This window comes from Perissodus microlepis, chromosome 20 (genome assembly GCF_051167445.1).
Source record: "Perissodus microlepis isolate ML-2025 ecotype Zambia chromosome 20, ASM5116744v1, whole genome shotgun sequence".
Classification (NCBI taxonomy): Eukaryota; Metazoa; Chordata; class Actinopteri; order Cichliformes; family Cichlidae; genus Perissodus; species Perissodus microlepis.
This window is the reverse complement of record NC_140480.1, coordinates 474,965-488,519: the sequence shown is the minus strand read 5'-3', so window position 1 is coordinate 488,519 and position 13,555 is coordinate 474,965. Positions and strand designations below refer to the sequence as shown.

Here is a 13,555-nt window from a genome sequence, read left to right as displayed (position 1 = left end):
TCCTGTCGTTTGTTATTGAGAGTGTTGTGTGATTGGGCCGGTGCTGCCATAGATCAGACCGCTCACACGCTTCACACTCACATAGAAGTTCGACGTGTCTGGCTAAGTGTAGTGAGATGAGAGATACCTGTGCATGTTCCAGCATTACTTATTGGACTTGACATACGCAACCGACTCCTTGTTTGTTCTTCTGCAGTTTCACTTTATTCCCATGTATAATTTCAGGGGTGTTTTATTTGACTTCAAGAGGACACACACACACATAGATGAAGGGAAGTAACATAAGGCTTGTTAACAGTCATTACTTGGACACAACAGTGTGAAAATAGTTAAAGCAAAAACTCTTTTGCTTTCAAACTTATCTCCCAGGTATTTCACAAGGCACTTACTGTGATTCATAAAGGGAGGACGGGCGTTGGAGCAACTGGAGGTAAGATTTAGTCAGTTAGTTAACTTCACTTTAGGCAACAGTAACACCTAAATCATTATTCTGATGTATAATAATATTGTTGCACAAACTGTGTGTATTAAATTAATGGCACACAAGGGTTTATGATTAGAACTAGAACGACTGCTATTTTGTTATTGTGCAAATGCCGAGAGAAATTTAAAACCACAAGAATTCAAGACAAAACAAATAATATGAGAGCAATCAGAAGAAAAACGTTAATAGCAAAAAAGCAGATATACTAAAGGCACAATTGAAAAGTACAGCTGTGTTGGAGCACAGTTCGTTCCTCCCTGCAGATATGTTTATGTACCTGCATGTGTAAAATGAGAGTGCGCCATGCACTCCAGAGACACACAGAGGGGGCCTGTCACTGTGCCATTAGAAGCAGGCCAGGACCCCCAGGTGTAAGATGGCGAAGTATTTATCTCATATTGCTCCTCTGGCAGACAACCAAAGTCTAATACTGAGAACGGCTCTGTCCTCCCAAATTCACATTTACACACAAACGCGCGCACAATAGTGGTGTTATCACCAATCCTTTGCACGTACAGTATACATGCACATACTATGTGTGTGTGTGCATGTTTGCCACTGCATTTATGTGCGTGTGTGAGAGAGCGAGAGACCTCCTCCCCTCCATCTCCACCTGGCAAGGAGCAATTTAGCAAGAATGTAGCAAAGGGGCCTAACAGGAAATCCCTGCTGTCTCACCTGCACTGGCCCACTAAGCTGTGATAGTACTACACAGACGCCCTGCTAATACCCTCTTAAAGCACTCAGCGCTGCGAGACACAGTACATGGAAAAACAAGGAGCGAGAGTTGGATGATGAGATGCGGAGGGACAAATGAAAGGACAGATAATAGTAAGGGTGAAAGCAAGGGACGTAATAAATGAATGAAGGTGGATAGGGTACGGCCTGTTGTGGACACAGCATTTGGACTGAGCATGTTAACACCACCGGCATACTGCTGTTTCACTGGCTACCACTCCAACAGCAGGAAATACTGTATGGCTTTATCAGCTGGCACACATGCTGAGATGATAGACGGCTAACTGCACACAGTGATTAACCTCTCTCTTCTCCCTCAATTTCCGCTCCAATTTTCCTTTTCTTCTGCTGCCCTTCTTCCTTGTGTCATCTTTCAAAAACACCTCTCTCTCTCGCTCTCTTCCCCTGTGGCTACCACCTCTCTTTCAACACTCCATCCCTCCAACCATGCTGCACACTCTCCAGGAGATTTCCTATTGCCATTTAAAGGCACAGGTCCTGCAGCGAGACAGAGCGATGTGTCAGTGTGAGAAATCCCTGAAGTCTTCAAATCAGGTTGTCTTTGGTACAGACCCACATTTCCCCAAGCATAACATTGTAGGTTTGCGCCTTTCAGTGCAGATTTGAGGGAGATGATATGCAACACAGAACTCCTGCTGTCTCCAAGACAACCACGGTATTGATTCTACCTACACGAGCGGACACCAGGGACCATATCCTGTTTTGTAATCGTGGCATTTCTTTAGCAGAAAAAGAGAAAGGTCAGGGAGAGGAGTAGAAAAGCCGCTGCTGTCCAGTCTGGCTTCGTTCAAATCTAAAGGGAACACTGGAGACTGCCCTGAGAAGTTCTGCTGAGTTGATGAATTAAAAACACATCTATATCACCCCACCTTCCTCCAAAAAAACCCACTTAAACTTTCCAGTCCCTCACTCAGCACCCCATAATTTAAAAAAAATATCTTGATATGTTTTCAACATTCTGTGGTTGCAAAACTATTAATTCTTGGCAAACCCCGGATTTTGCTTAAATTAATTCATTCCCAAATTTGTAACTACTCTAACGTGCGCACACATATGTATATTCAACAAATCTCAAGGCACAAAACTGTATCTGTAATTAAATATGCAAACAGAACGCACAAATGCATAAACACACTCTGATTAAATTCCTCCTTCTTGCTTGCAATGACAGCCAAATGTAGATTCTGGAAATTGGTTAGCGGAGTAAAACAGAGGCTTAAAGAAAACAGTTTCACTGTTTGTCCTCACCTCCCTTTTCCCTGCCTCACATTTCATCATAAAAGTTTTTTTGGCAGGCAAATCTGCAAAGGTATTGGGCCCATCGTCGGCTCTGGGCCGCAATAAACAACACAGGGACTATATGAGTAGACCACAGTCAAAACAGCAGAACCAGAGAGAGTGAAAACCTGTAAGACCACAGCCGAGGTCTGGGGACACACCAACACTTTGCACTCTCACTCACACACTTGGGAGTCCAATATTGCAAATAGAGTCTTAGGTTGATCAGAAAAACATCCGTCATATGTTTTCCATTGTCCCAATCTCAGTCTTTAAAAATCTATGACCTTTACAGAAGCTCATATCCAAACCATCAGCTATGTTCATTTGTGTGTGTGCGCGTGTGTGTGTGTGTGTGTGTGTGTGTGTGTGTGTGTGTGTGTGTGTGTGTACGTGTGTGTGTGTCTTAAAACAAGTTTGAATGTCACTTCCACTGAAAACACACCATTAAAGCTCTTAAATCCCAAGGAAAGGGTCTGATGAAATGTATCTAATGCCTGAACTAAGATCTTCTTGGCCCGCTGTGGTGCACCACACACAGCTGTGTGAGCTATTCACTTCATCTCTCTAGCCTTTATAAATACACCACACGGCACCCATTAGATTTAATTTATTCAAAGGCCTGTGCAGTGAAACTAATCATCTCAATTTATGGCCTAATATTCGCCTAATTCAGGTTTGTCAAGCCACTGATGTGCCCAAGTCTGAATTTCATCACTAAAATATTGAAGACAATGCTAGACCACCAAAGTCTCGCATGCTACCCGTTATCATTCAAACATCTCTTTGGTGAGATGTGCTTTACGCAGCGAGACAAACCAACACATATGATGCAGAAGGAATGAGAATGAATGCAGACAGCTGGATTTAAGCAGCCTATTGGTGTTTTCATGCTGACTAATATCTGCATTATTAAAGACTGGTGAAAGGTGAACAAAAAACCCACGAGGATATATAGAGAACAGTAACTCACACCGCTGGTATATAAGCACCAGGTTATATATCTTTTATTTATACAGAGCGGCATCAAGTGATCCATAGTTTCATGTTGATGTAACTGAAGCCTTCAATAGATGTCGGGAGGTTACAAATACTGTAAGAGGAGCCGCCCGAAGAGCAAAGGATGTTTTCTGTTTTAAGTAAATTGTGCGTGTTGATGTGCTTAGTGTGTGAGCGTGTGAATAGGGGGGCGTTGTCAGATGGAAGTATGAAGAACTTTACACAGAAAATGTAAACAAGGCCTGGACTTTTAGACTCTACACTGTTTATTTACACACAGAAGGCACTTAAAGACCATTTTTATAGTGTTTGGTACTTTTTTCCCATGCCCATACAGCTCAAACCGAGGACCACCGGAGTTCTTAGGACTCCTTTTTGGGGTATTTCCTTCTATAGAGGAGGAACTGCCTCAGCACAAGAGGAACTTTGCATGATGTGATGTATTGTGACTGGTCCTGACCAGCGTTATTGTAGTTTTACATCGTTATTTCATTTTAATTATGAAATTACATTTTGTTTTACTAGTGTTTTCGCTCATTTCAGTTTCGCATATAAGACAAATTTATAGAGAACACAAAAACAACACCTTTGACTCACATCCTGTCTCAATAAATATATGCTGCAGTGCTTCCCTGTGCTTGTTTTGACAACTGATTTGACTAAATTATCAAAGACTAAAATGTAAGATATCTCCCACCCATCCGTCCATCAATACACCCATTTATATATTTTATAACACTTTTTCAGTTCACAGTCATGTGGAGCCTGTCCCAGCTGTCATAGAGCAGGGTAACACCCAACAGGTCAATATTTCACATATACTTTTTATTTTTTATTCTCAAGTACATAGTATTGCTTCTGTTAGTTTCTTTAGGGTGACCAAAACATTTTTTACAACTAGTTTCAGTTTTATTTCGGTTTTAGTTAACTGCAATAACTTTGTTTTGTACTTAAGTGTGGACTGAATATTTGATAAATGGTGGTTACAAGCAGGGATCCACCTTTTTCCAATTCCAACACCTCGGCTGTGGTTCATCTGCCAATAACAAATACCAGTTTTAAATGAATAATCTGTATCCCTCACTGGCAGGAAGAGACAGGGGCTTGGTTGTTTGTGTGTCTGGAAACTTTTGAATGAAGACAGTCAAACATGATTTTAAGAAACTAATAGAACCCAATATGAGCTGACTTGCATTACCAGCTGCTTACTGCTTCCGAGTTCCTATAAGAAAAGAACAAATGCTGCGAGGCATGTGCTTCCCAGCACACCTCCCTAATGGGTACCTACACCCAAAAATGTTTGGTCAGAAAGCAGCTACATATGCCTACACAGATAAACAAGTGCATGCATGCAAACAGAAGTTTTCATCTCCACCTGAGCTGGTCATCCCAGACATAACAAGACTGAAGTTGATCTTTACGGAAATGTGGGGAATTCCCTGTCCTGGGGCAAAGGCTGTGTCATTTGAGGGGTGTCATGAAAGCTGAGTTAAGGCAACAGTCAGAGCTCTGATCCGGACTCGTATAATGGACAGATCACCTCAGGGCTGACTTGGGATAATAAGCGGATATAAACTGGCTCACAGCAGGGGCTGCAGGGTGGAGAGTGGGACACTGTCTCATTGAACACCATAACATCTGCTGATAAAACCATGGCAACACAGCTGTGTGCCTAAAGGCTACGAAGGGAACATGGAAAAGCACAGATGTAAAACAAGACAAAAAAAAGACAAGGACACACACACGCACACACGCACACGCACACACACGCACGCACGCACACACACGCACGCACACACACGCACACGCACACACGCACACGCACGCACACACACACACGCACGCACACGCACGCGCACGCACGCGCACACACGCACACACGCACACGCACACGCACGCACACGCACACACAGAAATCTGACAAAAGGACCTTTGTCAATGAATGTTTGCTACCAAAGCATGAAAGTCATTAATGTTCATATTGTAACAGTGAATGGTTTCATGACATTGAAAAATATAGGGTCACAGCACAAACTCTCATCGCACGCCGCTGCCTCAAACCCTCTTTTGCCCTCCATCCATCATCATTACATCCTGCCAACAAAGACACAAAAAACACATACACAACACACGTGCGCATGTAGAGGAAGAGCTGCTGCAGGCGTTCCTCCTCATTAACACTTGCTGCTCCTCTGATTATTTTTCCTGATCATTTCCAGCACTGCATGCCAGTTCCTACATCCTGTTTCAAGGGAATCCATTTCCTGTCAAACACTAAGCAGTCACTCTGGCAAACATGTGGAAAATAAATGCTGGTCTGCAGTTTCTACAGTAGGTGCCTGAAATAAGCTTGATTTCTACTTGATCAACGAGTAAATATTAGCCGAGTGTCTCACACACAGTCACAGTCTTGAGTAAATACCAAACTTTGAACTAATAATGTAACCTGAATGCAAGTTAATTCAATGACAACTAAGTATGTTGTCATGGAGATGACAAAATTGCTGTCAATAGCCTTTTAGCCAAAAATGATATTGTAAAATCAACAGAATTATATCAGGTCTGTCAAACTCACTATGCCACAGTCACACAAGGGCAGCTGAAACATAACCACAGTTATTGCAACCATGTACAACAGACTTGCATTTCATCGCCTTTGAAGTCTTATCAGTGACTTTGGTGTCTCAAGATAACCATAAAAAAATCACTAACGCAGAGACAAACTGCTACCAGTCTGCTACCAGTCTGCAATTAACTGGAGTCAAGTTGGCAATTATGTTTGTGATGCTAAAGCAATTAACTGTGATTAGCAGAAACCTGTTGCCACCTACATACACAGAAATTTACATGAAAGAGAAATTCATGTTTAGTACTGATATTCAGAGTCCAGGCAAAAGCTCCCAAATCTGAAATAGAAATCCATTATTTTTTTGAAAATAGTACCAGTGTTCCTGCATGACGGCGTTTTAACAGCAAATTTATATATATAACCTCAAATAGACACGTCAGGGTTGGTACTTTGTCTTTGTTTGTAAGTTAGGCAGCAGTTATTTACAAAGCTTTGCCAGTCGTTCTGAGAGTGATGGCAGTCATTTAGAGAACCGCTGTCTGGCGACAGGCTGCCTCGTACCAGGTAACCTGCACTGTGGAGCGTACAGTGACCACTGTTCTATTTCATCTTTCATCTGTATACTATACCAGTTAAAAAATATATAATTTCCTTAAAACTCTTAAAGAGTTTTGAGCAAAGTATAAACCCTAAAGTAAAAGTTGAATTTTGATCATTTAAATGTGCTGGAGGGGGGATAAAAAATGAAACAGACACACCTTCCCTATAAACAGGAGTAAGTAGAGGAGTGGAATATGTCATATTTCATCTAGTTTAATTGTTCTGTTCGGAGACTTTTGTGTTAACAAAAAGCCGACTTACTGTAAGCAAGAGTGAAAACTGCTTTCGGAGTGTATTATTGTGGCGTGGAGTGTTTGTGTAAGTATGTCTTTGTCTGTGTGTGTATTTGGGTATATGTGTGTATGAAACTGGAAGTTAAGTGGTCTTAGCAAAGCAGGGTGACCCTGAGGAAAGAGGAGGTCAGAACAAAAAGAAAGGGGCTTATTGTCTCTGGCTGTCTCTATCACCACCTCACTGCCTTCTGGTTAACCACCTGCTGACTGACTGTAGACCAAGCAAAGCCCACATTACTGTTTCTGTTTATGGGTGTGGATTTTTTTTGTTAGGTTTCAAAATAGAAAACAAAAATATGCAGAAAGATTACAAACATTTCCCAAGAACGTTAATACGGAAAAAAATGTCACACAAACGAAACCATTCGTGATGAAGCACGTGTCACGTATACTTGGACAGCAATGCTAATGCGTGTGCAATCGTGCTGCGTGCACACACGTGTCCGTCCACTCATTAGGTCACATTTATCTCATTCCCTGTGTAAACCATTAAATATCTCATCCCCATTCTGACCGCTGTAACTCCACTTTATGGCTTTTCCACAAGGCCTCTGAAGAACTTGTGGGGGCTTTATTTTGGACCGTGCCATGTTTGTTCTGGGGGGCCCGATGCTGCTACTCACACTGAAACCCAAACCACACCGATCTACGAAGACGGGAGCAAGCTATTGGGTCTGAGAATGGTGAACATGGTCAGTCGAGTTCAGATGAGATCATACAAAAACTGTCAAGAACTGCTAATTAGTGGTCAGCAAATGGGAATGGAAGTGTTTTCTGTTTACTTAGTCCGATAAGCTCACTGTAAGTTTTAGGGAGCTCATCAAGTTCTTACCTTTGTTTAAACTGTTTTTTCACCCTTTCTCATTCCTAAACTGTTGGTAATGTGGAAATAAGGTGAAATAAGGAGTCGGCAACAAAATGTGATAGAATAGAGACGAAAGCACGAGGGAAAAGAAACTATGGACAGAGGGAGCAGAAGTGAATGAGGCAGAAAGAAAGACAGTAAGCGAGAACGCAGCAGGGGGATAGCCCAGGGTGGAGTTTAACCCGGTCCCGACCACATCTTTTCTCCGCCTCACTACCTACATGAACCATCAATCAGCTAGGAGAACAAGGAAAGATCAACAAAAATAGTCCAGCAGGGACCACAGCACACCGCTCCATCGCATCACTCACTGACAAAAGCCCATATCCTTAAACATCCATCAAACGGCGCGATTCTCTCACTTTTCACTTCCTCTTGTCGCTCAATCACGTCTTGATTCATTCCCACTTACACTTCTTTTTAATTTTCCTCTTGTTTTCACTATTCATCACTGCCACTACCGTTGATGTTAGCAAGTCATTTTTTAGTCATTTCTATCTTTTACGACTCATTACATTCAACCTCAAAATGAAAACTTCTGACAGACACAGCAAACGCTGGTGATGAAAGAGAACGCAAGATATTTGAGGTCACATCTGACGAAGCTGAAGTGAAATACCGCAGACGGTGTTCTCTCCAAATACAGATACGTTGCCACATCCCAAAGTATGCATTAAAGGCGTGCTGCTTCTAACACTTCTACTGGCAGTCGGTGAGGAACAATATATCAAATGTTATATTGCTGTGCAAATTTATGTGCCCGATTAAGACTTAAACTCCAGCTTCATGTCTAGACTTCTCTTTATAGGGTAAGTTGCCCCCAACAGGATGCTTACCCAGTGATAAATACAGTCCTGTACAAAAGTCTTTTGTCATCCCTCATTCTTTACATGTTTCTAGGAAAATGGGAAATAGGTGGAGCGATTTACTGAAATGTGCATATAAACATGGAATAAATAAGAGTTTGTGCAACTCTAATGAGTTTGAAGATCAATATTTTGTATCAAGTCTCCAACAAAGCGTCTCTTAGGGAAACTTTCCTATAATGGTTTTATAAGTAACCTTAAAGAATAGTTATCCAGCTTTCTTGAAGGACATTCAAAGCTCTTCTTTGGATGTTGGCTGCCTTTTGTTCTGTTCTGTGTCAATATGATCCCACACTGCTTCAATAATGTTGAGATCTGGGCTCTGGGGAAGCCATTGTGTGCTTTGCTATCCAGGTATTGCTTTTACTGCATTGGCAGTGTGTTTGGGATCAATGTCATTTTGAAAAATGAGGCCACTGCCAAGCCGACGCTTTCCAGATGGCATTGCATGGTGGATCAAAATCTGATGGCACATTTCTGCGTTCATAATTTGATCAGTTTTTCAAGATCTCCAACACCTCTGGCTGAAATACAACCACTAACTAGGAATGAGTCTCCACTATGTTTTACAGATGGCAGCAGACACTCAGTGTTATACTTCCCTTATGACCTCCGATAATTTGACAGTTTGGATTCATCATCCAGACCCGCTGACATTGATTTTCATCCAGTTCTTGTGTAACCTGGCGTCGCTCAACCTCTCCTCCCTGTAACACTTCCTTCAGACTGGCTCCTTGACAGCCACCTTTCCACTGAGAGCATTTCAGATGAGGCAGTAGCTGGATCAACTGAAGGGCCCGATGCATCTCCCAGGTCTTGTGTCAAGTTTTTCCTGGATTTTTTTTCATATAACTAAAGGACACGACTTTCAGATACTGTTCATCTGCTATAGATATCGTTTTTTAGCCCAGCCAATTCTTTTTGTTCTCCACTTGACTTAATTTGGGGTTATATAAATTGAATTGAATTAAACTTGTCGAGTTCCCTCAAATGTTTTAAGAACACATTGCACACCATGATGAGATATGCAAAGGTTTTGGCTAGCAGGTCTTTGAGAATTACCTTGTAGGTGAAAAAATATTATTTTTTATCTTTGGCATTTGTGTTAGAATCAACAAAAAAATGGGTATACACAATGTGTTTATGCATCTGTCATGTATAGACACAAAAGCGGCTTTACCCCTTGAGTTAGGTGCCTTCATGTCCATAGAAAAACTCACCCTAACCTTCAGAAAACCTGGAAAGCTATTGCTCAGGAAAACACAATTACAAAAGGTCTGGTTCTCCTAAAACAAAATCTAAAGAAATGAGGAATAACTTGTGATTTTTGCAGAGTGCTGCATGTAAATCAAAGTACAATCGTCACAAAAATTTAAGCCTTATATCTGCAAAAGACATTAATACGATGTGACAGTGATGTTAAGAATTCTAATTGATTGTGTGTTTCTTAGTAAACTATCAGTTTAATCAGCAAACACTGCTCACACAGAGAATGCCAAGAAACCATTTGTGTTTAGATTTTATTAAGTACACATCAGTTAGTTGTGCTGCCAAACAGACAGGCACACTCAGTGCAGGGGATTTTGGGATGAGAACCAGAAGGTCTGCAGACTTTGCAGTGACAACCATCGAAGAGTCGAGTGTTGTGTTTTGGTTGGATTTAGGTTTGATGGGGGAAAAGAAATGACTTTTATAAGCCAAATATTTTTGCAAACTAGCTTTCCCCATCAGGAATTAAATTTATTATGCACTTTATTTCTGTCAATTTTATTATTTTGTCATGATTTGCTTTCATTTGTTGCTTTGCTTAACACAACCGAGCTTAGAGTCAATAAAACCTGTATTTTAAGGATCATTATTTTGTTTTGGAATGTCGAATCCTATCAGAGACTCTGACAACACAACTGAAGGGCAGGTTCATCCATCTAACCAGATATGTGACAGTTAAATCAAACTAACAATCCCATGCGTCTTAAAACAGCCCGATCTGGCCTCTTTTAAACAAATGTTCATAACATTCAAAACAATCTTCTGACAGAGATCTAAACCTAGTCCAAGAAAACCCATGGCAGCTGGGGCTTTGGCCTTGTGCTTTGTTGCTGGCTGGTTAAATATGCAGGAAGGTCTCTGATAGGTTACCTGATCTGGTAGAGTATCATTTCAGCCCCACATTGTCCTGATCAAGGCAGGAAAGACACACATCTACTGTATTAAAGTTTCCACAGACACAGGCAGGCCCAGAATGCTCGCACAAAAGCGTACACACACTATTTTCCACATTTTCCAGTTATCTGGAGACAGATTCAATCACATCCATTACGACGCTGTCCTTAACTTTGATTGACAAATAAAATGCGCTTCCATTTTCTCATTCTGCTGCTCACAGTGCCGCCTCTGTTCAGGGGCCATTCCCATCTGCTTCTACAGACAAATCTGTGAGGTGAAGCTTCTCCTCATGTCTCAGAAACCAGTCTTTCTCTTGGGGGAATGTACAACTGTACCAATCAGTGTCATTCATGATGAGACCCACCTGGCACACACACACACACATGCACACACACTTGTATATGAGCGTGTGATGTGCCAGAAGTCGTGTGTGAGACAAAAGAAAATAGGTGGCTGAAAGAAAGCTTGAAAGAAAACTGCTGAAGGAAAATGGAAGGAATGAGGTGAGCAGGGGGATCTTGTGGGAATGGCTGCCATCTCTGGCCAAATGATTGACAGGCAGCAGAGGAATGCACGGCCACGCCGGCCCACTAAAGAGCTCTAAATATCTTTACTCATCCTCTGGTTTGCCCACTTAGTCCAGGAAACCTAAGCCATTCCCAAGCAGGGGAAGATGCCACTTCAATAGCAGGAAAAATTACTTGAAACCGGAGATGAGAGTCAAGCAATCAGTCCTGACAGTGTAAGTGTTTTTGTGTGTGTCTGTGTGTGTGACTGTGTGTTTATGGCAGTCAGGATCTGATGCAGCCCAGAGGCCTGTACTATGAGATCCCCTCTCATCCAGGACACTTCAGGGTCTCTTGCACTATGAAGGGAGATCGCTTCTTATAGGGTATATCGCCATGGTAACTTGTGCTGTTGCCCTAATCTGCCCCAGAGCAGACAGATTAGACATCAGCAGGTATGAAAACACTGCATCATCAGTCCTGGACCTCTGTGCACAGACAGGGGAAGGGACTAAAGTTTTTTTAATAGCGTCTAAGTCTTTGCATTTTCCCAGTAAGAAATCATTTTAATTTCATTCCTTGACTTTTTTCCCTGTGCGCTGCAAACAACTTTACAACTACTTTGTTGTTCTAAAAGCCTTAATAAGTCATCCTAGGTCAGCCTAGGTCTGAATTCTGTTTTTGTATTTATTCACTAATTGCTCTCAGACCACTAAACACCACCGGCAGCTTAAAGAATAAAAAATAAAACTGTCTCGCCCACATATCATATTAATTTAATGAAATACTCAGTTGTATTCCATCAGATTCTCCCGTGTCTTAATGTCAAAGCTATGAAGGCAATAAGTCTGTTAACTTACACAGTCTACATTTCTGTCGGATTTCTTTCCTGGCTTCAAACAGGCTAAACTTTATTAATATAGCAGGCTTTTTTCCAGTCGTACTGACCAAAGTGGCTAAAGTGCTCACGCATGCACTACTGTACAGTACTTTTCCTCTCACACACATACTCACACAGCTGTGTTGTTTTCAGGCTTTATTATGAGTTTAACGCCTTCATATAGTTTTATCTTCCTGTGTAAAACCAGCTGCTCTGCTGCCAGTGGAGATGCTGCCATCACCACCCCTTTCAAATAAAAGAAACCCTGGTTAACTTAACGAGCTGATAACCAGATTTGTGTGACCACTTAGCCCGGCTGCTGCTGTTGGTACAGTGATGCAATCTATGTCAGAAGCATTTGAGGTGATTACATCTTTCCTTGTCGTGCATCTTCAGTTCTGCGTGAGTATTGCATAAGCAGATGTAATTATTTCTACTTTACTATCAGCTTTTCCCACTGAAGTTGGATCAATGACTATTCAAAAGCAATGCTGGTTGTGAAGCAAATAAAAAAACTAAAATTACACTGACACCGGTCTGCGGCAGTAAGAAAGATCTGTCCAAAATGCAAACAAAGCCAAAGCATCCATGAACCATGGGCTGCAGAACCCCTCTTATTTTGGTGGATTTAGACTGCAGCTGGCATGGTTCTTGTCATATTTGTTGGTTTTGTGGTGCTCATTTGTGTTTTTATTTCCGCCTTCAGTGTTAGATATATGTTTCTTGGTTACCTCATGTTTATTTTTGACTTCCCCACCTTAACTGTTTCCACCTATGCCCTGGTCCCACGTGAGTCACCTTTCCCAATCAGACCCATGTGTTCCTGAGCCACGCATCCCCTGCTTCTTCAGTTTGTGTTTCATTTCGCGTTTGTCACTTTGTAGGTCTTTAAATGATCAGATTTTCAATTAAAATTCATGTTGTTTTCATTTTGAATATATTTTGGCAGTATTGGGCACTTAATAGCAATTTGTGAGAAGCTAATATTGCTTGGTCAGGCCCTGTTCTCCTCACACCAATGACTTGTACACGCATACATTTTTTTAAACATGCATTTTCAGTAGAACAAAAAAGAAAAGAAAGAAAAAAAATGCACACTTACAAAAACCACCCACTGAAAACCAATTCCTTTTTGTATGATGTATTCAACTAACTACAAGGGCCAAAATTCCTTGCACATGTATGGACAATTAGGCCTAATTTTGGCCCAAATTGCTTCCTGTAATGATGAGTGGACATAGTTAGCAGGCCACTCTCAACTGCCGAACACAAAGAGATCTAAAGTATCAC

At 41.5% G+C, this 13,555-nt stretch overlaps 1 protein-coding gene across 2 annotated transcripts in view; it reads right to left on the bottom strand.

Annotated features, from left to right (window-relative positions):
- Positions 1-13,555, bottom strand: part of LOC146363672 (ERC protein 2) — a 159,425-nt gene that overhangs the window by 124,733 nt on the left and 21,137 nt on the right. The gene's annotated exons all lie outside the window — the stretch shown is intronic.